The sequence below is a fragment of the Vicugna pacos genome, chromosome 15 (genome assembly GCF_048564905.1).
Source record: "Vicugna pacos chromosome 15, VicPac4, whole genome shotgun sequence".
Lineage (NCBI taxonomy): Eukaryota > Metazoa > Chordata > Mammalia > Artiodactyla > Camelidae > Vicugna > Vicugna pacos.
In genome coordinates, this window is record NC_133001.1 from 18,401,887 (window position 1) to 18,428,219 (window position 26,333).

The 26,333-nt window shown below is 39.5% G+C and overlaps 1 long non-coding RNA gene across 1 annotated transcript in view; it reads right to left on the reverse strand.

Annotated features, from left to right (window-relative positions):
• Positions 1-238: 238 nt before the first annotated feature.
• LOC140685866 (uncharacterized) overlaps positions 239-26,333 on the reverse strand; it is a 266,721-nt gene continuing 240,626 nt past the window's right edge. Inside the window, exon 3 of the long non-coding RNA XR_012059303.1 lies at positions 239-406. This is a non-coding gene — a long non-coding RNA (uncharacterized lncRNA). The remainder of the gene's footprint in view (positions 407-26,333) is intronic.

Sequence of the window (26,333 nt, forward strand, 5' to 3'; positions counted from 1 at the left end):
TAAGCATACCTCTCCCCCAAAATGATGTCTTTAGAAAGAATCTAGCACTCTGCAATATCACTATAATTAATAGCTAGACAGACAGACCCAGAGGAAAAAGAGACTGGATCACCCAATATGTTTTTCGAATTAGAAATGGCCCTCCCTGCCCTGCCCCTTAACTGAGAAAGCCTGGAAGCACATCTTCTGTATACCTGACCACAGAGCAAACATGTTTTCATTAGAAATTTACCTCTTACTCCTTGATGTCCTGCCAGTCATATTGTATCTATTCTTTGGTGAGGACCTTTTTCAATTATTTTGAAGATCTTCTTGCTTTTTATGTGGAGTTCAAGTCCAGTAGTGAAATCTGTTTCATATTTATAATCAGTTTTCAGCTCTGGAAGGAGCCCAAATTGGTAAGTCCCTGTGAGTGAAAAAGGGGGAAAAAATCAATTTAATTAGGCAATCTGAGCTTATAGAAGATGAGCAAAGATAACTCAAAGGGGAAAGATCTGCAAAAATCAACATTATGTCCTCTCCTCCCACCCTAGTCATGCTGACCCAGCTTTCAACCTGGAAAGTGGTCAATTAAATGTACAGAACCACAAAAGAGCCATTGGGATTGTGAAATTATGTGGCAAAATCCCTATTATTTGTCTCATGAAAAGAAAAATGAGCGATTTTAAAATAAAATACCAGAGAAAAGATGTAACAAGTTTGATGTAGTCAACAGAGTCGGCCACAGTTGTGAAAGATTCGATAAGCTTCTTCTTACTTGTCCTTCACCCTGGAGGCTTCTGAAGAGGCCTGAATATCTGGCTTATAGTGAGTGATGCTACTTGAAATGAAAAGCAAGGAGATTGCAAATCGCTCTTCTGCACAGGCTTGGAATAAGCTACTGCACGGCTGATGGACAGATTCAGGTATTTAAGTGAGTGTGATTTCCAAGCAACAATTTCTAAACCTTACATTGTCGTTGACCTCCATCACATGATTGGACATGTTTACGAAGGCACACGCAGTAGAATGGAATATACTTGAGAAAAATACTGAAGTCATTTTCCAACACCACAGCAGTTTTACTGCAAAATGAAGCCATGTTACCCCCATCACCAATAAGGTCCACCTTTGCACCGTTCTTCTGCTTAATGGTCTGAGTCCATTCTATCAGAGGAACTTTCTGTTTCAGGAATCCAGCTATGGATTTGGTTGGAAGAAACCAAATGAGGTAGATAATCTGATATGTGTGCTCAGTAAGGCTAAGTAAACCAAGAAAGGATGTGAAGAAATGGTACAAGACTATACTTTGTCTTCCATTTTTCCTCTCTCATCTTTTCTTCTTAAAGTAAAAGATACCAGGAGAGTAAAAACCATCCCCAAATAATTATTTTCCCTGTTATCTGATTGGCCAGAAAGCGAAAGCAAATCACCCAATTAGCAGACTTTTAAATCAAACACAATTAACTGTACATTGAAATATATGTTCAACAATTGCATGTTCTATTAAATAGCTAAAAGCAATTGAAAACCTCAACTGCACACTGAAGCTGCCCCAAGGTCCAAGATAGTCGCTTCCTTGAAAATTAAAAGCAGAAATTTTTGTTGTCTAGTAGGCACTCCTAAAAAGCTTTACTATTAATTCAATCAAATATTTGCACTAAATCTTTTCTTAAATTGTAAGAGAGAAAAATAAAATAACACTAAAAAGGCAAAGACTATTTTTCACAGTCACTAACTAGGGCAATGGTTTTCCCTGGTCCAGCCTCACTTTCTCTCTAAATTCTATCAGAATCATTTCTGGGGACTCCCATTTCATCTATTCCTTAGTTATATTCTGTGATACATTCCATACATATATGCAGTTTTACTTAGGCCAGTTGAAGCTATTTCCATTTGACCCATTGGTGAGAAAATAGTGTTGATAACAGCCATTAGTTAGCACAGCTATCTGCAAGTACAGCCATTCCAATGGCTGGCAACCTAGTGGTGAAATTTTTCACATTCCACCAAACTGTATAATGACTTACATACACATCTATTAGACTATAAGATACTCCAAGGCGGAGACCATTTTATGCATCTTTAAATCATTATACCATTTGCCATAATACTGGGCATATTGGTCTTAAATGGTTCTGTCATTTCTTAATGGAAATAACAGAATGAATGAACGAAGCAGGGAATTAATATTTAAATACAGACAATGATTATTTGTGTTTTAGTCACCCTATACTGAGAACTGTCTGGAGGAGTTTTCATGGAGTGACAGAGAAGCTTGGCTGACTATTATTGGAGAACACGTTGACTGTTGGATGGAGATAGTTCACCAAGGAAGCAGATTTTGACCCTTCAAGAACTTCAATGTGATGATGAGCTTATGACAGTTCTAAAAGCCAACATACGGTCGGTGGCCAGATTGTGGTTCTGGACTGAGAGGCTTCCATTTGGAAGGCAGACAAGCATTTGAATTATGGGTCTAATGAAAGTGTCAATAGCAATTCTGTTACTGGAGGAGCTGTAAAACCCTGCTTAATGAACTAGGCAGGGACACAAAAACACAATGGTCTAAAATGTACTGTATGAGAAAATGATAATTAGCCCAGATTTCATGTACAAGATAAAATGCAGAGGGATGATATTACCACTGAGCAGTATTATAGCTCTTTAGGGGACTGTTTTGTTAACAGGGTTTGGCTCAGCCTTTCTGATCCTCCTTGTATACATGAAGATGTACTACCCAATCGTGAGCTGTGAGTTGGGGAAGGATGTCAGATGGCAAAATTCCTATCATAGACGCTGACAAATGTTAATGACAAAAAAAAAAGGGTCTTGGCCTCAGTAAGGGTTCGTTCTTATTTAGGAGCTTTATGTAACACAGATGAGAAGCCACATGGCTTCCCCCACAAGAGGAATGGGGGTGAAAGGGAAACTCATTCTCTAACCTTGAAGTCTACTTTCCTAGACCACTGAACATCAACCAGAAAAGTAAGGCAAGATGAGGCTGGATCTGGAGTGGGCAACAGCTACTTACTTACACCCTAAGAGTCAGGGAGATACTGAGGCAGCCCCGAGTACAGAAGAGAGCAGTGAACTTGGAGTCAGGGCGCTGGGACTCCAGTCTTAGCTCTGAGTTTGAACTTTCTCATCTCTTAAAAAGGTGAATTAGGGAGAGAAGCAAGATGGTGGAGTAGAAGGACGCTTGTAGCTCACCCTCTCCCACAAACACACCAAGAATCACATCTGTGGACCTACTCAGCCAACCAGAGCACCTGCCGAACTCCGACAGAACATCACCCACTTTAAAAGACAAAGACGCCAAAAACCTGGTAGGAGAAAAGGAAGAAAGAAAGAAGAAAAAGCAAAACAATGGGAGACTGATCCCGCAGGGAGGGAGCGGCAAAGGAGGACTGGTGCTCGTTCGCTGGGTCTCCCCTCTCCAACAGAGGGGCCAGCAGGATGGAGGGGGAGCCTCCAAGGCTCAGATCTGCCCTGAGCACCCCTTGACCGACAGAACTGAGTTAAACAGGCACAAAGGGTCCCCGTGACACCCAGCCCAAGACGCGAGCTGGCAGCTGGGGCTGGGACAGGCCACCTGAGCCAGGCGGAGGACTGGGGTGGCTGCACTGAGGCAGTCCCTAGGGACTGCAGGGGGCTGTGCGCTGTGGCTGGGAGGGGATACGGAGCAGAACAACCTCAGTCCCCCATAAATTGCAAAAAAAGCAAAGCAACACAGCTCGTATGCCCTGGGGGGAGGGATGCCATAGCCTGTATCTCCTCAGACCGCCATTACTGGCGCTTCTCGTGAGAAGAGATGCGGGGCTCAGCCACAGCCACCATCTCCTCCTGTGCGCAGCGCCTGGGTGGGAGCAGGGCCGAGACCTGAATCCGCACCCGGGGGCTCTGCAACCTCCTAGGCAGGACTGAGACTTGTTTACAGCCTGAGGCAGATAGGATTTTCTGCCCTGGCACCTCAGAGAACTTGCACCGTCAAGACAAACAAGGAGCTGAGATTTGGCATGGAGCAGGGGTGGGGCCATTCCGCCGTCTTCCTTGAGCCTGCTGTCAGAGCGTCGACCCGAGGTGGAGCGGGCAGCTGCACAGAGCAGCAGAGCAACCAGCACCAGGAAAGGGTGGGTGGCCACCCCATTTCCTGGCAGGAATGCAGTACCTGACCACGGTGCTGGGAGGGAGCAGGATCCGCCCACCTGCTTCCCCCAGAGTGCAGCATCTGACTGCGGCATTGGGAGGGGGAGTGACCCGCCCACCCACCGGGTAAGAGCTCAGCTCCTGACCCAGTGTTAGGAGGGGGCGCGATCTGCTAGCCAACAGCCACTGGGAGCAGCACCGACGAGGGCGCCAACAGAGGGCCTCTGGAAACAGCAAGCTGAGTTCGTGAAACAGGGCAAAGACATAAAGACCTCCCAATAAAATCATTAAGAGCACACCGTCTCCAGGAGAACTAGATAACTGACACTCCTTAATCCACAGTGCCAGAGAGATATAAGCAATATGAAGAAGCAGAGGAACCACTCCCAATTAAAAGATCAAGAGAAATCCCCTGAAAGCACAATCAAGGAAATAGACATCAATGGCCTACTAGATCAAGATTTCAAAAAAGGAGTGATCAAAGCACTGAAGGAACTAAAAGAAATAGTGTTTATATATAATATATATATATATATATATATATATATATTATATATAAAATATGTCAAAAATGAAATAGAAGCTATAAAGAAGAACCAAGTAGAATTAGTAAACTCATTTGCTGAGATAAAAAGTTGACCTAAAGGCTGTACAAAGCAGGCTAGATAATGCAGAGGAACGAGTAAGTGACCTAGAAGACAGGACAACAGAAAGCACCCAATCAGAACAGCTGAGAGAAAAACAAATTAAAAAACAATGAAAACAATATAAGGGACCTATGGGATAATATAAAGCATCCCAATCTATGCATAATAGGGGTTCCAGAGGGGGAAGAAAGAACAAAGGGGATTGAACAGGTATTTGAAGAAATCATGACTGAAAACTTCCCAAACCAAAAGGAATCAGATATCCAAGTACAGGAGGCTCAGAGGTTCCCAAACAGAAAGAACCCAAACAGACCCACACCAAGACATATCATCATCAAGATGGCCAGAGTCAAGGATAAAGAAATGATCCTAAAGGCAGCAAGAGAAAAACAAAGAGTGAATTACAAGGGAACCCCCATAAGGCTCTCAGCTGATTTCTCTACACAAACACTACATGCCAGAAGGGAGTGACGAGATACATTCAAAGTCCTGAATGAAAAAAAAAGATGCAGCCTAGGATACTCTATCCAGCAAGGCTATCCTTTAGAATAGAAGGAGAGATAAAGAACTTCACAAACAAGCAAAAACTAAAAGAGTTTAGCAACACTAAACCCATGCTAAAAGAAATATTGACAGGTCTACTCTAAATAGAAAAGAAGCAGGAGGCTACAAAAATGAGAAACTCTAACTAGGAAGGAGATAACTGCCATGAATTACAGAAAGAATAAACACAAAATTGTTAAAGAAGACATCTAAATCATTAAGAGTGGGAGAGGGAAGGAAGGAAAGCCACTGTGGAAAACAGTATGGAGAGTCCTCAAAAGACTAGGAACAGACTTACCATATGACCCAGGAATCCTGCTCCTGGGCATATATCCAGAAGGAACCCTACTTCAAAATGACACCTGCACCCCAATGTTCACAGCAGCACTATTTCAATAGCCAAGACATGGAAGCAGCCTAGATGTCCATCAACAGATGACTGAATAAAGAAGGTGTGGTATATTTGTACGATGGAATACTATTCAGCCACAAAAACTGACAACATAATGCCATTTGCAGCAACATGGATGTTCCTGGAGAATGTCATTCTAAGTGAAGTAAGCCAGAAAAAGAAAGAAAAATACCATATGAGATCGCTGATATGAGGAATCTAAAAACAAACAAACAAAACATAAATACAAAACAGAAACAGACTCATAGACATAGAATACAAACTTGTGGTTGCCAAGGGGGCAGGGGGTGGGAAGGGACAGAGTGGGAGTTGAAAATGTAGAATAGATAAACAAGATTATACTGTATAGCACAGGGGAAAATATACAAGATCTTGTCATAGCTCATAGAGAAAAAAAAAATGTGACAACGGATATATACATCTTCATGTATGACTGAAAAATTGTGTTGTACACTAGAATTTGATACAACATTGTAAAATAACTATTACTCAATAAAAATGTAAAAAATAAATAAAATAAATAAAAGGTAAATTAGAGTTCAAAAACCCTCAGGGGCTTATGCAAATCATTCGAGGATTCTGTTAAAAATACCGATTCTGATTCAGTGGTCAGGAGTGGGCGTGAATCTCGTATTCTTCACGAGCTCCCACGTTATGCTGTCACTGCTGGCCCGTGGACCACACTTTAAGGAACAGGTGACTAGACAGTTTCTCTAAACTTGAAAGTTCTTTGAAACTACCAAGTTCAGTAATAATCTGTTGGTGACTTGTTACACAAGCGGAAAGAGATAAACAATTATTGAGCTTTTTTGTATCATTGATGTTGTCATTTTGTCTTTTCTTTTAAGTCTAAATAAGCTGCTTTATCCTAGTTAGAAAACTGTATGAATACTCTGTCCTTTAAAAAGACAGGTTATCAGGCAGTGAACTGTTAATACTGTTTGGCTCACTAAACACGGCTTTTGAATCAATTGTTTTATGACCAAATGGATTGTATGTGGAAAAATAAAATGCAGAATACTGGAAATTATGAGTTAAAATGGTGGATCCATACTTAATAAAAATTAAGGCAAAGGAGAGCAAATGATATAAAGTAAGACATGGTGACTGTATAAAAATCAGTAGGATGAACCACAGGAGGAAATGAGAGGTGTGGCTTGTACCTTGCACAGAGTATCCTAGGTGTTTTGCTTGTTGAAAGTGACCTAGAAAGCTATAATCCACTGGGTTCTTTCCATTGATACTTTCTTCCCTCTGCCTAAGCCTAAGTTTTAAGATGGAATATGTATACGAGAAAGGGAGGGAGGAGGACTGTATGAATTGACGGCTTAAAAAAGTATTTCAGAAGTCTACAGATAGTGGTTTTGTATTTAAAAGACATTTTTAAAATAATGTCAAGCACAATACCTGGCACATAATAGGAGCTCAGTTAATGTCTATAAAAAGGAATGAGATGAAAGAAATGAGCATTGCAAGACTGAAATTAAGTGAAAGTTTACAGGATCCTGAATAGTTTAAGGAGTCATAAGTTTGGAGGGGATAGTTCCAGAAATGCCTCCTTGGTTATTTAAAAAAAAAAAAAAAAAGAGTTTCTTCTCTTCCTCCTCCTCTCAAAGAGAAAGCTTTGGCTAGAAAAGAGTCAATGAATTGATCTTTGAATATGAATTTAACGAGCTCATATTATATGCTTTATGCTTCATATAAGCTGTTGTCTCTTTCCCTTTTCAACCACCCTATGAAGGAATTATTATTATCATCCCCAGGTGCCCCAGGTGCCACATCTAGAAACAGCAGAACTAGGGGTTTCATCCAATTGTCCAACTTAGAAGTCTGCACTCTTCACATAACTTGTAATATGGTTGGGGTGAGGAGGAAGAGGAATAAGATATTTTTAAAAACAAGGGGAAAATAATGTATTTTCTATAGTGCTAAATTGTGGAGACTCCAAGTTGAAAGAAATCAAGAGAAGGAGCTCAGTCTGGACCTGGGTCAAGGGTAGTTTCATGGAGAAGGGCTGGACGTGGGCCCAAAGTCCATTCATTCACAGAATATTTGCATGGCCCACGGAGAAAGAAAATTGGACAGTCAACAGATAGATGAGGTGAGAAGAGGAAGGATCTTGAAGAATGGTGAAAATGATTAGTGTTTGTTTTTGAGAATAAAAGGCTCAGAAAGACTTTGTAATGCAGACCAGGAGGAAGCAACATAGGGGAGACTGTTTTTCATCTTCAGCATGTATCGGGCACCCAAAATCCATACTGCCAATGGGGTGGGGTACAGGGAGTGTGTGTTGCTAAGATAACCTAAAGGCAAATTGTATAAGCTAAAACCTCCAGCAAGACAAAAGCCTATTTGTAAATTACTCCACTTAATTTTCCAGGTCATGATTGCCTTTCTCTGCAAAGCGGTTTATGACATTCTCAATTAAGAGTTTGCTATAAAAATGAATGAATGAAGTATTTCAAAACTGCTATGAGATATTAAAGATGAGTCACTTTTAAAAAGTGGTTTTGTTTCCTGTGTTCTGGATAATGCATTTGAGAATGCAGTTTCCAGCCTCACCCATCACCCCATTGTGAAATCAAATTGAATGACTCTCTGCTCTTAGAATGATCCCTCATTCAAATGCATTCAATAAATAAAGCCCAAACACAATGAGGCACTTTCCACAGAGCATCCCCGAGAGCTAGGGCCTGGTCTCTCTCATCACACATCAAGCTGAGACTGAAGTAACTAAAGCATTCACCCACACTGACTGCATAATATATAATGATTTATTGTTTACTAAGCTCCTGCATGTACACTATCTCATTTGATTCTCACAATGACCCTATATTAAGGATGCTTTTGGTTTATTAGCCCCATTTAACAGATGTAGAATTTACAGCTCAGAGTGGCCAGTGATTTGCCCAAAGTCACACAGCAATGTAAAAGGCACTTTAAATCCTCTCAGCCCCGTCCTTCCCTCCTGCCCAGAACAGGCAACATACTTCTCAGTACAAAACCATATAATTAGTGGAACCATTACCAAGACTGGGCCAAATATTTAATTCATTCAGTTGTGTCTCTAGTGATTCTGTAAATACTGAGGAATTCATTTTCCACCTCCTGCAATTCTGTGAACTCTACCCTGGACAAAAGGTCACCCAAACACGATCCTTGCTCAGAGTTATGGAAATGTATGCAGTCTAAAAGAAGATGGGCCAAATGCAGGGTGAAAATATCAGTGTAACTCCCAGTGCCATTTACTCTTGCTGCCTCAAATCCTTCTTGAAATTAGGCATGTTATAAACCATTAAAAAAAATTTAAAAATACAAACTCTAGCCCTAAATTCAATTTTCATATATCAGAGGGGGTCAGGAGTCCAGTAGATCGGAGAGCAAGTAAGACTAGACTGAAATAGGTAAATAGATATGGTAGGCAAGCCAGATACAGGCAGAGAGAAGATTTTTTAAAAAGAATTTTCAACTTACATCCATATAACATACTGAAAATTATCTGAAAAGCAATAAAAAATACAATTTCCTCAAAATCAACATCTTTACAACCTCAAGTTCTACTCAGCTGGAATTTGGCTTGGGGAGTGTTACAGAACCAGGTTCATTTTTCCCAATGCTCAGCAAGCCAAAATGCTGAGACACTGAGGTTTTTACAGCAAAGAAAGGGTTTATTTTCAAGGCAGCTAAGCAAGGAGAGAGGGGAATGAGTCTCAGACTCCCCAAAGTCAAGGGGCTCAGGGTATTTATGGGAGAAAGAATAAAGCAGCAGTGCGGTCTGAGGCATGGGGAGCGTGGGGAAAGGTGACTGGGGAAAGGTGACTGGGAAAAGGTACCATAATCTGTGATGCTTATTCTGCACAGACGTAACTAAACCACTGGAGGCACTTGTTCAAAACCGGAGGCACTTGGCACAACCTGGAGGCGGCATTTTTGAAAGATCACAGAATGGACACTTACTCGCACATGCCCAGTTGGAGGGTTGGAGGTCCTCTCCAGTCTTAGCCAGCTTAGCTAGAACTAGATATAGCTGTCCCCAAGTTCCTAGAGAACAACTTGGGCAAACATCTTATTGTTTAGGCTACGTGCTACTTAGAGGACATACAAGCCTTAAAAGAACCTTGATTAGTGAAGGCAGGTAAAATGGATTTGACTTGTTACCCACAGTTTCAGGAGTAATTAGGAGACAGGTGATTAACTCCTCTTAAAAGTCCGTCTGGGTCAGAGCTGTGCAGAGGATCACCTAGCAGCCTTGTCCTCATGGAGGGAAGGGGTTAACAGAATTAAGGATGGCTTCATTTTCTGACATTGCCTTGCAAACACCACTTCAAAAACAATCAGGGTCAGCCCTCTTTTTCTGCATCCAGCCAGCTGCTTCCATCTTCATTTTGGCTGTGGGATGATCTACACGGCGGGACTGCGCCCAGCAGCTACAGAGAGGCCACATCGATGAGGCTCCCATATCCACATTCACTGTTGAGGGAACTTAGTGGCTGTAAGGGCCCTTTTCCTCAAAATGTCTAATTCCAATCTCTCCTAAGTTATGATCAATCTATTCATCTGTGTATAACTGTGAATAGCTACAGAATTTCAGAAAATCCAAAGTTACTTTACCGTAGACTCTTCCGTTTGTGAGTCATGGAACTGAGAGAGCCACAACTGTATCTGTCCATATTTGAGGCACTGCATCCTTGCCTGTACTTCTAGTAACTAACCCATATAATTAAATCATTCAAAGACATCAAAGGGTCTTTATTCTTCCCCCCTAAAAATAAGAGACAGAAGTCATGATTCCAAGGTTTATTCTTCAAAAGGTAAGGTGACTTGGAACCAAGGTTAAATTACCTGACACTTTTAGGGATCAAGAAAGATCGTTCTACCAATATTCCTCTATACATTCAGACCTGATTCAAAAACCAAAACCAAAAATAATACTGCTCTTGACTCTGGCTTAGAAACTCCTCTGCATTAAAAGCTAGGTTGAGGTCTTTAAACCATTTTCAGTGTTATGACCAGGGGCTCCAAGAGTGAAGTTTTGTTTAGATCACACAAGACTTTTGTTGTTGATTGAAACCTGGCTTGATGCCTCTATACATCTAAATAATTAGAAAAAATACATTTAAATGAGAAGCAGATGCTGTTTCCAGATTTCTATTTTCACTGTACAGAATAAATAGAAGCTTTCATCTCTGCATTTACTCTTTGGATATGGTGCATATCACATGAATCATTATTTAAAACATAGGGTGTTCTTTTCACAAAGGTAAAGGAAATAGGGGTCTTCTGGAGTACTCATTCCTTCAAATCACTTTCTGCTCCAAGAAAACTCAATAGGGTTATTCATCCTCCATCACGCCTTCCTCTCCTTTCACATTGGTACTAAGCGCGTGGATCCAAACAGAGTACAGAAGGCTGGTGCTGAAAGTGTGGACGGCAGGCCCTGCTAGTGATGGGGGGCTTGTAACTGGCAGCAGATGACAAACACACGGCAAACGCTCAATGTTCATCTTATCAGATGCAAAACCAATTAGGCAGAAACTATATTCCAGCCAAGAAAATAAAGGACAGGACATCACAGGGCACCTTTGGAAATGGAGAGGAGTTTTCTGGAGCTTCTTTCTTTGTTGCTATGTCAACACTCTCGCAGGTAGAGGACATTTTCGGTTTCTCTTACCAGCTGGGAAGTTACACACTTGGTTCCTGAGCCAGTTTTAAGTGCCTGAGGTGTTTGGATGGAGGAGCTATGTAAACATAGGGCAAAGGACTGCACAACTTCAAAGCAAAGCTCGTGTACACCCACGGGTCCCAAAGTTCAGTCTTCTGAGCTGATAGCTGTGGTGAGACCGGCCAAATCAGCTACCAAACCCGAAGAGAACTGATGGGCCATGAATCTATGATGTAATTTACTGAAACCACTTGTTTACTTGTTCTCTGTCGCCACCTCCCAATGCCCACCATTCATTCTTTTTTCTTCTTTTTGTTTTTATTAAAGTACAGTTGACTTACAATGTTATATTAGTTTCTGGTGTACAACACAGTAATTTGGTATTTGCATAGACTGTACTCCATATAACCCACCATTCATTCTTTGTCTGTGTTGCTCACCATCCGCACCCCTCCTGGTCTAGCACAGTGTCTGGCACAGATCAGTCACCAATCAATATCTGTGGACTGACACAATGAGTGGATATACTTCAAATGTTTATTCACTGCCCTGAAATAAATACCAGAGTTTATGAGCTATATGAAGACACAAAATAAAATAGTAGTTGCCACTTAGGAATCACTTGTCACATATCAAACACTGCGCTAAAGAATATTTTTACTTCTATTACTTTAATTTTAACACTCAAGATAACAGAAAGTATGATTCTCTCCATTTTATATATAAGAAACCAGATGCTCAGGGAGGCAAACTGACTTGCCTCATAAGTGGTCAGTAAGTGATAACATTTCTAGTCTATCTTACTCCATGGCCCTTACATATCCTGTAACCACTGCATTGTGCTGCCCACTAAGTTTCAGAGGTTTTGAGAGCTTGTTCTAATATAATGGGCTACAAAATTTGAATGCAGAAAGAAAAAGCAAAAACTCCAATGAATTAGCCCTTGGAATATCAGAATCAAGTTGTTCCTACATACGCAGTGAATCAACTCTTCTTAGAATGAACCAATGATCCAAACGAGCAATGTTGTCTTTCAACACAAAGAAAGGTTTGTAAGGTTCAGCCGTATGAATTATGTTGCTGTGAAATAAACCAAGGTGAAAAATTCATCCTGAACTTTTGATCTGAACAGACATTGAAGCAATTTCATCCCATATGTGTACACAGAGATCCAAAAGAAAATCATGCAATGTTAGAAACAGAGACTCTATATATTACTACTTGGTGGCTGTTGCTGATACCGATATGAGTGATAATAACTACTACTTGTTATCATTATTTCTAGTTCAGATTTATTGAAAGTTTGCTTTACATCAAGTTTTGTGATACATACTTGACAGATATTTTCTCATTTAATCTTCAAACACTCCCTGAGGTAAATGTAATTAGAACCCCATCTTCCACATGAAAAATGTGAAGTTACACAAGGTAGATGGCATGTCTATGGCCAAACAGTTGACAATGGTGGAACCAGGAACAAAACCAGGTCTGCCTGGGCCCAAGCTCTAATCTTATCCAATACTACATTGTGGTCCACTGATTTCTACACAATCATTATGCCTGTGTCCCTATAATTTTAATTTTGTAAAAGCTTTACATGTATCATACCTTGGTTCTACTGCCTACAGGAGCTTGGGGACAGTGAGTATACACTCTAGGGTCATCATTTCGCTGATGGCAAGATGAGTAAGTATAAAATTTAAAGGTATGCCCCCCATCCCAAATTTCATGGGTTCCCTTCTCTCAAATTCGGAATACTGAAGTTTTCTTTTTTTAAAAGCAAATTACAAGGATGAGGGGCTTGCTATGAAAATATGTGGTAGCGATTGCTAATGATGGGCTCATTCTAAACTAACTCAGCACGTTGTCCATGCTCTCCAGTCAACAGCTGATACTGGACGTGTCTTTGGAGAAATTCTGGCATGCTTTCTAGAGTTCTCTCTTTAAATCGACTCTAAATAAAATAGAATATTTTTCTGGCAGCATTTTGAACCCTCAGCTACTGGGTCTGGATGAAACCTGAAAATAAAAGGGATTTCCATTCATGGAAAATGAGATGGAGGATAAAGCTAAGTGACCTTTTGAGAACACTTTAAAATTATATTCTGTTTATTGAGTTCATGTCTTGGTCCAAAGTTCAGAATGATATTCATTTTGTATGAATACGTTTTTTTCTCAAATCATTGCAAAGAAAAATTTTAGTAGATGGAAATACTGTGCAAAAGGAAAAGATTCATTTGGATGTCTAGGGACCACACATGCATTTAGGAACTAGGGGATACACTCCTTTCTTTGCATAGCTGTAAGAACTGGGGACATCATTTAAATTATCTGCACCTCAGTTTCCTTATCATAAAATGTAGGGCTAGATCTAGCTTGTCTCAAAATTACTATGGAATAAAAATATATTTTAAAAAAATTACTATGGAATTAGAAATCTATGATTCTTTCAGTCTACCTTAGATTGAGCACCTACCTGTGTATTTATACTGCAAAGGATCATGTGAGATCCGCAGAGAGCCTTTCTATCAATTTCTAGGAAATAACTTGACAATGTGACCAAATTATAAATAGCTCTAGTTGTCTAACACATACAAGAAAGTAACAAGATTTTTCAACTAGGTATAGCAATGATGATTATCTCAGCCTTTTTAGGTTTTTCTCATTGTCCTGAAACATGGGTATCAAGGCAATAGGAAGTAGAAATTCTGCGTATTTACTTCTGATGCTGATAACATCTATATTTGACATTCCAGAATAACAGCATCTCCAGCAGCAACTAAGATATGCATGTTTCAGAACTGAGAAACTTAAAATCCCCTTTTAAGCAATGCGGTCACAGAAGACTCTTAATAATTGATTATAATTGATTTTAACCTTGTCCTAACCTGGGCAAAATGGCAAAGCCAATCATCTTTGTCCAGATGGGGTATGAGAAAAGAGCCCCGAGTCCATGTCTTTAAAAGCTCCAGACATGAGCAGAAGATAAAATATTTAGTCTGCCAAAGCCTTGACCTCCCAATTCCAGCCAGTTTTGAACTTGAATTGATTTCCGACAAGGCATCTGGGAGATGATTACAACAAAATGCACTAAAGCTGGGCAGCCTTTATTTTAACATCCCAGCAGCTTAACCTGTTAATAACAGCAATTGTTTTAGATACAATACCAATTTCTGTAACCAGCGCAAGAAATGGATAACACAGCACAGTCTCCCAGGCAGTACAATAACAGGAAAAAAAGGGGGGGGGGGCGGGGGAGAAAAAGAAAAGAAAAAAAAAAAACTACAGCCAGTCACAGAGGAGATGCTGACAGTATTTTCTAAGAAACCTCAGTTTTCAGGGACCCAGACACCACCAGGGACCAAATTTTACAGTCTGAAAAAAAATCTTTGCCAAAGAAGGTTGTGTGTTGAGAGAGAAATCACTGTAAGCCTGCAATCTGGAATCACATCTGTGTTCTGCTGATGAAAGCTGAGCTATCCTGGGCAAGTCACTTCACATCTCTACGCCTAATTTGCTTTGTTTGAAACAGCGCTGCCCAATACAAACATAATGTGGGCCACAAATGTGAACCCATATGTAATTTTAAATTTTCTAGTAGCCACATTAAAACATAGGTTTAAAAAGGCAAGTTAATTTTGTGATCTTACTTAATATATCTAAAATAGAACCAGTTCAACATGTAATCAATACAAAATTGTTAATGCACAATTTCACATTTATTTTTGTACTAGATCTTCAAAATCCAGTGTATATTTCATACCTGTGGCACATTTCAATTCAAATTAGCCATATTCCAAGTGCTCAATAGCCACTTGTGGCTAGTGGCTACCATATTGGACAGCACAAGTTTGAAACATGAGCAGGTAGGACTAAATGTCTCTAGGGTTTTCTCTATAACATGTCATGATGATTCTAAACATTCCTTCTGCTGCTCTTCATTTTAAATCAACTACAGGTTGAGAATGCAGATGTGGCTGATTGGTGGGAGAGATCAGGATATGAGAGTGACAGCAACAGTGGCTACAAGTTTGAGATGAGCCATCAGCAAGGTCTGCACTGATGTGTGGACAAGGTCTTCAACCCCTTCCCTGAGCAGCTGTGTTACACCAGTGGTCATAAATGGTGTAGGGTGGATGGGCAGAGGGGGTAGGGGCACACATTTTCATGACATAGCCCAGGATATTCTATTAAATGAAATGATAAACAGCATCCTCATCATTATTAAGCACTATTTGTGTACCATTTTGCATTGCATATACAAAAATTATTTAATCATCTCAACCACTCTTTGAGGTAGGAATTATTAACTTTAGTAGGTGGGGGGCTGAGCCTTAAAGAGACAAATTATTCTGCCCAATGTCAGACTCCTAGAAAGTGTGTGTGTGGATTTAAACCCAGTTTTTCTGACTCCAAGACTAGTCTCTTGACTACCATGATATACAGCTTTACAAACAAATAACAGCTTTTGGCCTTCTACCTCACTCCTAGGAAGGTTTCTCAAATTGTAGAGATAATGAAGAAGAGGCATAGAAAGGTTAAAGATGTTGTTTTCACTTTCTAATAACTGAGAAGGTCAGAAACAGTGCAGCAGGTAACAGTTCTAATAAACATAAACTCCTCTTCTCTCTCAGTCAAGCATACATGCAAGAAAGGAAGAAAGAAGGAAGAAAAGAGGGAAGGAAGGATGGAAAGAAGGAAGGAAGGAAGGAAGAAAGGAAAAAAGGGAGAAAAGACAGAAGGAAGGCAGGGAGGGAGGGAGGGAGGGAGGAGAGACTCACTAAGTACTGTGACATTTCAATAGAGCCGCAAGGCTCTGGCTGAAGAATCCTGGCAACACGTTCCCTCCCTTACACATGTGCTGCTTATCCATGATTCACACTCAGACCACAGTACACAAATTACACCTTCTGGCAAATACATACATCAGTCCTGGTAAAATGTGGAGGAAGCCTCCTTCACACACTGAACAAGCCTATGCTCAGAGACTTATGCTCCAACATAGACTTCTGCCATCTCTTTGTCACTAGACTGTCAATATTAAGAAGAAAATATATTAAATACCTACATTTTATATATTTTCAAAAATTTTATGCAACATCATATTAGTCATCTGATAATTCTTTCTGCACTGGGGAAGTGGTCAGGCATGAAAAGAAATATGACCGTCCAGAGGTATTTCTGTTACATTATGTGTAATTTTTCTTTCCTGAGGTAGGAAGGAAATTAGATAGGTTGAATTGATAATTTGGGACTAAATAGTTTCTTTTGAAAACCTCATGTGAGCTACACAGTTAACTTGATTTAAAACTAACTTTCCTATAGAGACATTTGGGGAAGGCCCAGTGACCAAACTGCAGACAGCTCCCTGCTGCTGGGCCTTGACAAGTTCATCCCTTGTGAACTAATCTAGAATCCCAAAATCTAACCACCTTGGTTTACTGTCTTGACTTCATGAGTCACTAATGCTATGGCTGCAGGGAAACTTTTCTTCAACTTAGCCAATCACATGTTAATATTTTATGTACAAAGGACGATAAGTTTATATATGTTACATGCTTACTCTGTACCAACCCCTCTTTGAGTACTTTATATGGATTATTTAGTCCTCTTCATACAGGTGCTCTTACTATACCCATTTTACAGATGAGGAACTGAGGCACGTAATGCTTATAATAGTAATAAATAATACGATTCCCACTTTTTTCTTATCCAGATCTTCCAGTACATTTCTCTTAGTCTTCTTAGCAAGTTCCATCCAGCCATCACTTCAGCTTAATCTAGGTTCCAGTCTATCCATCATTCTTGATCCTAATCACAAAGTTCTGTGTTTATTGGCAGTAAAGGAGGATTCATGTTTCATGCACTCTATCAGTTATTTAGTTATGCATAAAAAACCACCTTATAAAGTTTTGGATTAAAATTAAATGCAATTTTATGTTTGTTTTACCACAATTTTAGAAAAAATTTTAAATTAAGCCAAATTTTTTTTAAAAAGTAAAAACAATTTTATTTCCTTATGATTCTGTGGATCAACAATTCAGACTAAACTCACCTAGACAGTTTTTCTGCTGGTCTTACCAGGGATCAGTCATGTAGCTCAACAAGGGCTGGGTGATCTAAGGTGGCCTCAGTCACTTGTCTGGATGTCGGTGCTGTCTGTCAGTTGGACCACCTGTCTCCAGCAAGTCAGCCACTGCTTCTTATCACTGCAACTGCATTCCAAGTTCCAATCTGAAAGCACTTTTAAAACCTCTGCTTGCATCTCATTTACTGATGTCCTCTTGGCCAAAGCAAGTCTCATGGTCAAGTCCAGGATCAAAGCTGGAGAAAACTACACAAGCAATGTAGGGGTCCAAAACAATCTAACGTGTAACAAACACCTGACGTACTCTTCTTCTCTTTCAAAATGGTCAAAACAACTTAAGCCCAAGCAGAAGACTGAATAAGAGAAGGAAATCCAAATGTCCTACTAAGCCAAGAATATATCAAATTCTAAATTTGGCATTAAGTTTGAGCCTCAGATGTAAATGAATACCAAGTCCCTTATCTCCACCGAAATATATTTCTTTTCATAACATGGTTTGGAAAGATGGCCACCAGTTTTGTATTTAAATGAAAAACAATATTTCATTTGAGGACAAAACAACATTGCATATTTTTTACAAGACTCCACTGGATGATGACAATAGCTAATGCTGTATTTTTGCCATGGGAACTTTTGTTCTACTGAACCACTAAAATTACAATCAGATGTGCTCATCTTCTGTTGAAGTAATGAACAATGGTATGTCTGAGAGAGAAATTCAAAGTGCATCATTTATCTTATCCTATTTTCAATTAGGCCGAATAAAGTATAAACTTGGTTCCAAACTACATCACAGAAACAGGGTGAGTAAATTTATTATACCACTGGAGTGCTAATCTTAGCAGATGGTAGAAAAAATATTTTTAGCATGAAATATGCTAAAGCAATAAATCTGAACAAGGTGGATCTTATCAACTAATATCTCCCCAGTGTGAGGTAAAACTCTTACATGACAACTCAGCATTCTTATGAACTCTGGTGTATGTGGTTAGATATGGCCCTCAGTGAGAGAGGAGAAAAACAACAAAAATGAGGCTCAAATAGGAAAACAAACCATATGCCCAGGGCACTGCATTGAATTAAAAAAAATAGAATATGAGGGCTGCACTATGTTTTCAATGCTCTTGAATTTCATCTCTAAAGTCATGCCTACTCCAGTCTTGTCAGTTCTCCATCTGGGAATTTTCCAAATTGGAAAATTCACAAGAAGACTCCATTAGGTCAGTCTTAGAGTAGAGGTGAGGACATTGCTGCAGTCACACACTGCTACAGATCACCATTAGCCAAGGAAAACATCCAGTGAGAGAGCCCAGGGAGGGGACTCTTACACACAGGGCTCTGACTCATGACATCTGAATGAGAGCTCCCAGTCCCATGGACACATTTGGTCCCTGATTCATCAGGGTCCAGCTGCTAAGCCCAAGCAGATGAAATAAGCTGCTCCTTCGGAGTTGAGACAAGGTGATACTAAAGAGTTTTACTTTCAGAGGAGTATTATAAAATGGAAGACTAAGAAATAATAGAATTAAAGCTGTCATGTGTTTGCAAAGTCTATCTGAGAGGTAGTTGAACTAGTTATTTTTCAGGGTGATCATAAACTGTGTTTTATAGCCACCTTATATCTGATTAATGTTCATGTCCCAAGGAAGTGATGTGTTAGAGTAGATTAGATTATGAGAGTGGAGCAGTGTTGGCTCTGGGGTCAAAAAACCCGGGATTCATGTCTAAAACTGTCACTAATCTCCCATGTGACTTTTAACTCACGACATGATTTTTCTGGGTTTTAAATTATCTATGAAACAAAGGACTTGAACTCTAGTGTCACTACATAAAGAATGAGTGAGAAGAAGAAGAAATGAGTCAGAATCACTAGGAAAAGTTGCATCTTAGGTGAGCGACATCAAACAGAACCCAGTGACTCAGGAATCCAGTCATTCTTCTTAATCCTGGCACTATGTCAAATAATTTGAATTATGCTTCATTCATCCACTTGAATTGCAAACAAAGCTAAAAACCATTAAGATGTTGAAGAAATTTAGTCTGGACAGATTATGAGATACCATCTTAAGTTTATTATACTCTCCATGGTCTATACTTTTCACAGTAATAGAGGTAGATGTTAGAAATTAGTTAAGGGTTGAGAGAGTTCAAAAGAGACACTAACTCTGGTTGGTTGAAGTGTGTGAGCGGCAGGAGGAGTGGGTACAGAGCTATGTAGGCCACATCTGACTTTTCCCGAGTGTTCTCCCCTTCTAGATTCCCTCTCTTGAGTCTCTATGACTTCAGGGTTAGAGCAACATTTATAGACACAATCAAAGCATTGCAGGAATGTGTGATTAGGGTGGGAATAAAACATGTGTGCTGCTGTCCATGGTTCTGGCCATCCTACTGCTGTTTTGGCTGTTTCTCCTGACTAGGGGATACCACTGATGAACTTTATCCAGTTTATCTAACATCGTACAAGGGTTTCTGAATTAGTGGTGAAAGAGACTAGATCAAAAGGTGTGGATGAAGACTGAGGAAGAGACATAGGCACTGAGGTATTACAAGGAAGAAAGAAAGAAAAAAAATGCTGGTATTATTTTCAAATAATTACAGGTAACCTAAATAAAACCACAAATTACCATGGCCAAAATGTGGAACTACTGAAAGAAAATACAACATTTGTGCCTAAAGCTACATAATCATGGAAAATCATGATATAAACAAACACATTTAGGGGAGAAGTGCAGAACATCAATCTGGTACAATAAAACTCATTGGTTGAATTATATTAAAGAGCTTACAGCTTTCTTTAGCTTAGTATCTTCCCTCTTGATGATATTCACAATTTTATACTGTCACAGAACAAACAGAATGGTTACTTATTTTGCATTTCAGGTAGCCAGTTACATGTATGTTTGGCAGTTCTACCATGTTTTCCTAAGTATCCTCTGAAGAAATAAGCAGTGGTACTTCCCTACACCCCCTCAGCTATGTTTATGTGTCTCTAAGGGAAATGGTTTGTGAAAGAGAATGCCAGCTGCATCCCAATATCTGTTCTCCCATTTTTCCATAGTGGTAGAATATTCAGCCAAGACTCCACAGAATTAAGATTACATTTCACAGTGTCTCAGCAGTAACAGGTGGCCAACTGATTAAGTTCAGTAATTGGAATGTAGTGGAAATATCCCTCTGCCATCTTAAAGAATCATGTTGAGAGAGAAAGAGACAGAGAGAGAGAGACAGACAGCGAGAGTATCTCTCCTTTGTTCTATTCTTCATCCCCATCTTGCTGCCTGCATTGCCAACGCCACAGGAGAACACGAAGTTGAGTACTCTAGTCTAGGGCTGATGAAGTGGGGAGCTGGAAGGACCAGGGAAGAAAAGAACTCTTGGAAAGCCCTAGATTTCTTCTAGATTTCTCTAGAATCTCGTGTCAAAGAGAAATAAGCATGTATTTTCCCCCTGAAGCCACTACCATGTTTTTCTGTTACTAGCAGCTGAACGTAATCCTAATTAATACACCATTCATCAACATTTGATGAATGCACAGCAAATACTGGCTCATGTACACCCAATCAAAAAAGGAATCTAAAGAAAAATAAACCAACAAGCAAAAGAGTTTCATGAGTTCTTTTTATATGTACATGAAGCAGGAATCCCCAAATATCTCCAAGCATTGAAACTAGAGTTGCTTTTCATCAAAAAAAATTAATTAAATAGTTTTTCCAAAATAATTTATTTACAACATAGTATTTCCTAAGAAACAATTTTCTTCTTCCAGTCTCCTCACTCTCACTCCGTACCCAGGAGAAATAATGTGAGCTTCAAAACAAACCTTTTAAGTGAATGACAATGAGAAGCTTGAAGCCTCTATCCACTAAAAATGAGTTAGCCATCCTAGATTTCTAGGCTCCCCAAAGAGATCAGGGCACTCTTTTCCTGGTAATATAGGTGTGTACTTTAAACTGATTTTTGCACAAAACTTAGTGTTTTCATGCAGCATCAGGAGTGGCCAGAATCCCATTAACTCTGGCTCTTATGGAAATTGCTGTGACCCTTATTTTCTACATTTGGACCAACCATCAATTGTCTTTCAATGCGAAAGATGGTGGTGAGCTCTTTGTATGCAGGCAGGCTGCATTCAAAATGGACAACCAGTTGAGAACACTTTGCAAAAAGGACCAGAATTCCCCTCCTGGGGCCCCTCCTTTCCCTGTTCTTATTGCATAGAAAACACCAGGAAAGTTTAAAATTAATGACAACCAATTGAAAAAGAAAAGGAAATCAAAGAAACATTTATTCCCTGAGATGCAGCCCTATTTCTTTCACCTTTACGTAAGTACACAGACGGATTCTGTCAGCTCTGGTTTTTGTGGAGGAGACAGGGTAGGGAAAAGTCCATACACAAGATAGAAAACATATTTTTAAGCGTCAAGAAAAACATTTTACAGTTTTAAATCTCATATGAATACAGTATAAAGCAGGGCCATTTACTTTTCTCAAATTTGTTAAGGTTATTGACTTTAAAACATGAGATCTTTGGGATTAAATTCAAATACAAAAGACATACATGACAGTATTTTATGCACGAACAACAAAGGATTCATAATTCTCTCCTATGAGGCTATAAATACTTCAATTCCAATCCACCTGGACACACGAATAATATGAGTAGCCATAGGGACTGCAGTCACTGGAACAGGCATCCATAAGAGGATATTTGGTGAGCCCACTTCAGAACACCAGCCTAAAGAGGCAAAGGCATTTGTGCGACAGTCCCCCACAAAGACCCCTTCGTTAATCTATCGTTATTGCTCTCCACCAATTGCTTAATTTCAACTGAGACTTGATAATACCTCCAAAAGGGACTGGTATTAGAATGTGTGGGTGATTCAGGGCAAAGACTTTCCTATTGTTAGAAAGATAAGGCACAGCATACGCCCTGATCATCAGAGTGACTAATACCATCTTCCTTTGCATGGGAGACAGAGACCACTGTTACCAGCCAGATGACACTGCTATCTGAACATTTTGGTCCTGAGTCAACTCTAAAAGAAGAGATGAGAGCTCTTTCATTGGAAACATTCTCTTTTTCCAAAGGAGATTTTTTTTTTTCCTTCATGGGTTAGAAACAGGAAAGTGATGGGCGTGAAAGACAAAGGGACATGAATCTGCTGGCATGGCCTATGGGGTAAATGTGGGAAGCAGAGCTCAAGGCTGAAAGGCTGCTTTGTCAAGGCTGCCTCACCACCCCTGGTGTGTCTCACTTCCCTCCCTCTTAACAATGTTGGATATTAATCTCACTTGGGATCTCCAAAGAGAAACAGGATGAAACACAGATTTAATGAGAAACTTGAGAAATGGCTGTGCGACTTCTTTTTCCTTCTCCTTTTCCCTGCCCCCTAAAGGGGCTGGACATTTTGCTGAAGAATGTGTGGAAATGGCAAGAATTTTGTCACCCCTCTCCCAGTGTCCCTGAGGAATCAGAAAATCCCCCTCCTTACCCAATCTGCATACAGGAAGATGTTAATGTTCTTGTAATTAAAACTTCACTTGCAATCCCAGGTCATGTTACACTATATCATCCATTTAACTGTATTGTGATTGATCTGTGTCAACTTTAACTATACTCACAAGGAAGTCAATAAATAAAGATCAATAGTTTTTTATCTCTTCAGCTTTTTTATTAGAAAGAATAGATGGGTTAAATAACACCCGCAACAGCAGTGGCACAGAGGCTCCCTCTGTGCTTTCCTTGGTAAAAACTATATTAAAACAAATCAGATTTAAGTTCACAAACAGGATTGCATCGTCATCTGATCTGTCATTAAGTTGCCTTCAGCACTTTTAAATGCAAATATTGAAACAAACACAGCTTGCATGTATCTTTCCTCTCTGCAATGAATTCTCTTCACGATATGCCCAATAAACCTCTTATTCTCCAAAATCCCTAGTTTTTGCAGCTTTGGTTTAATGTATTAATGACCTGTCAAGACTGAGCGATGCTCTGTGGATGAAGAAGGTTCATGTTCAGATGGACAAATGAGTAATTCTTTGTTCAAATAAGGGAGGAGGAGTCTGGATCGTGCTCTGTGTGGATTCAAAGGTGTTGTGGACAAGCTTCTGGGGGTGATGAGTTGTGCATAGATGCCACCAGTCCCAGTGCTACAACAGGGTCCTGAAGGGCTCTACCTTGTCAGGTGTTAACACTTTGGTTGCCAGATCTTGAGAAAGTAGGGACAGGGGCAGAGATGAGGGAGAAAGAGCTGGTAGGAGGAAGACAGTGGTTCTAATAGCAGGGTTAGGACCACCAGAGTGATGGCACTTGTGGGATATGGGGAAGAAATGATTTAACATCCAACAGGGAATGATTTCAGTATTTTGATAACTAGAATGGCTGTAGAGGTATGGGTCAGCAGCTGAACATCAATTAGCTCTCACAGAACTAAAAGTAACTTTCATATACACGCAGAAAACAGACCAGAAATGTGACCACCACCAACTTGCCTAGCATGAGAAAATAAGGCTGCCAGAATCCATGATCCCTGTAACAGATAATGAGAGGCTGAAACTTTCTGGGCAGTTTTTCACCAGTTAATTCCATTTTGGATAGTGTTTTCATGTAAAAAAGAATTATTTCTCCTATTTACTACCCATTCATTACCTCATTTCAGCCTCAAAATAAAAGCATATGAAATAAATTGAGGAAAGTCCCTATCTGTATTCCCAGTTCCAACTTTCTCTTAAGTCAGAATTGTATGCAGCCGCCTCCTTGTTGTAAACTGACATCCAGATGTACCAATCACACCTAAAATGAATCCTGCTCAACTACATTATCTTCATCTCCAAACTATGTTCTCCTCTTGTTCGGGATTTTTAGCAAAAGGAACCCCCACACTCCTAGCAACTCAAGTGTGAAACATACTCATTATTTTTGATTGTTTCCTCTGCCTTGTTCCTTGCATTCACCAAGCACATGGTGATATCTATTTAATTTATCCCCTTAATTCAATTTGATAAAGAATTTAAGTATCAATATAAAAATACTAATGAAGAGACAGATCCTCTGTCTTCAAAATGTTACTATTTAGTACGAGGCAATGAGCAAGTACATAAAGAACTGTACGTGACACAATGCATTTATACAGCAGTGCCATGAGACAGACATGAATAAAACATGATGTCTGCTCAAGAGTGGAGAGGAGTACAGCTAGTTGAGGGTTCAGGGAGACTAAGGAAGAATGGAGAGCTTGACGAGCAGGGATAAATTATAAGAAAGACAGAGGTGGTGGAATAGAAGGAAAATCCAAGCAGAGATGGAAGAACAGCCTTGAGCAAAGGTGAAGGAATAAGGAAAGACACATTTGTTTTCAGAAACTAGGCCACCATTTTGGCTAAAGTGAAGAGTTTCTGCAGGACAGAACAGTAATGAGGAATAATACCCCAACGTTAAAATGAATTCATATTATGGAGAGTCTTGAATGCCAGGCTGAGGATCTGTGTACCTAACTGAGAGAGCAAGAGGGTGCCTGAAAGTACCTGCGAGCTCAGTGCATCATGCTGCTGTGGAGAGAGGCGAAAGTGCCCTCTTACACATTGCTGGTAAAATACAGATTGCTAAGCTTTTGGGGAAAACACTGCCAATATTTATTAAAAATAAACAGACTCTTGATCTCAGCAATTGTTCTTCTGGGAATTTGTCCTATAGAAACATCAGTCCACAAGGATACGTACAGTTCAAACACACTTTTTGGAAAATTGTTTTAAACTGGTAAAAAAAAAATAATAAAGTGTATATAATCTGAATGCCCAGGGTGACGGCAGTGGGGTGGGGTAGGGATGACTAAATAAATAAACTTATATCTCTACATCATGACATAGTATGTAATTAATAATATTCAGGGCCTGTTGACCTGCAGAGCGTCAATAAAATGTTAAAATGTACATTTCATATACATATGAAATTATATGTATCACACACATACTTGTTATGCATCATATATAATATATACATATACATATATATCCTATTTATGTAAGATAAAAATAAAAGATCTATATGGTTAAATAAAATGTACATAGATATGTGAAATGTGACCAGTGAAACTAGAGGTTAAGAAGAGAAAGGGATGTTTGTGTATCACAGATTCTGCAACTGGCCTCACTATGGAAAATTTTGGAAATTTAAAAATGCTTAACTTACAAAGAAATATTAAATAATATTAGTGATAAATACTGTTAGGATGTATACTATTAGGAGAAAAAATCAGATTGTAAAATAGTATATATAGTATAAGTCTATCTATATACATGCTTCTATGTACATAGAAAATAGTCTGAATGGGTATACACCAACATTAAAGATGCACTTATGTGTGCATTTCTTACTGTTTACTTGCATTTTTTTGTCTTCTTTTACTCATTAGATATATTTATTGGAGGACTGATGATATCAGACACTATTCTAAGCTCTCTTTTCCTGTTTTGAGGAAAAAGGTCCTATTTGAGTTCAAGTCTGCTAAATGGTTAAGTTACTTGAAGGCAAGTGGGTTTACTTTCTCATATTCATATAGACCACTATGGCAAGTGTTTTAAATGTGATAGAATCAATAAATATCCACTTATTAACTGAACAAATGAACAGATGAACATAAGCAACTTGCTCAATGCCACTGAGCTAGAACGGAGCAGAGCTTGGATTAGAAGCCTTTACTTCCCACTTCATTTCCCTATTGAAGGATATAATTTGACTCTTTCTTGGAGGTCTAAAATAGAAATTAGTTACTAGAGGAGTTTGTCTAATCTTTTATGGAGAAGGCCTTCCATAAGAATATGTAACCCCTAAACTCTGAGAGGATTATTGGCATG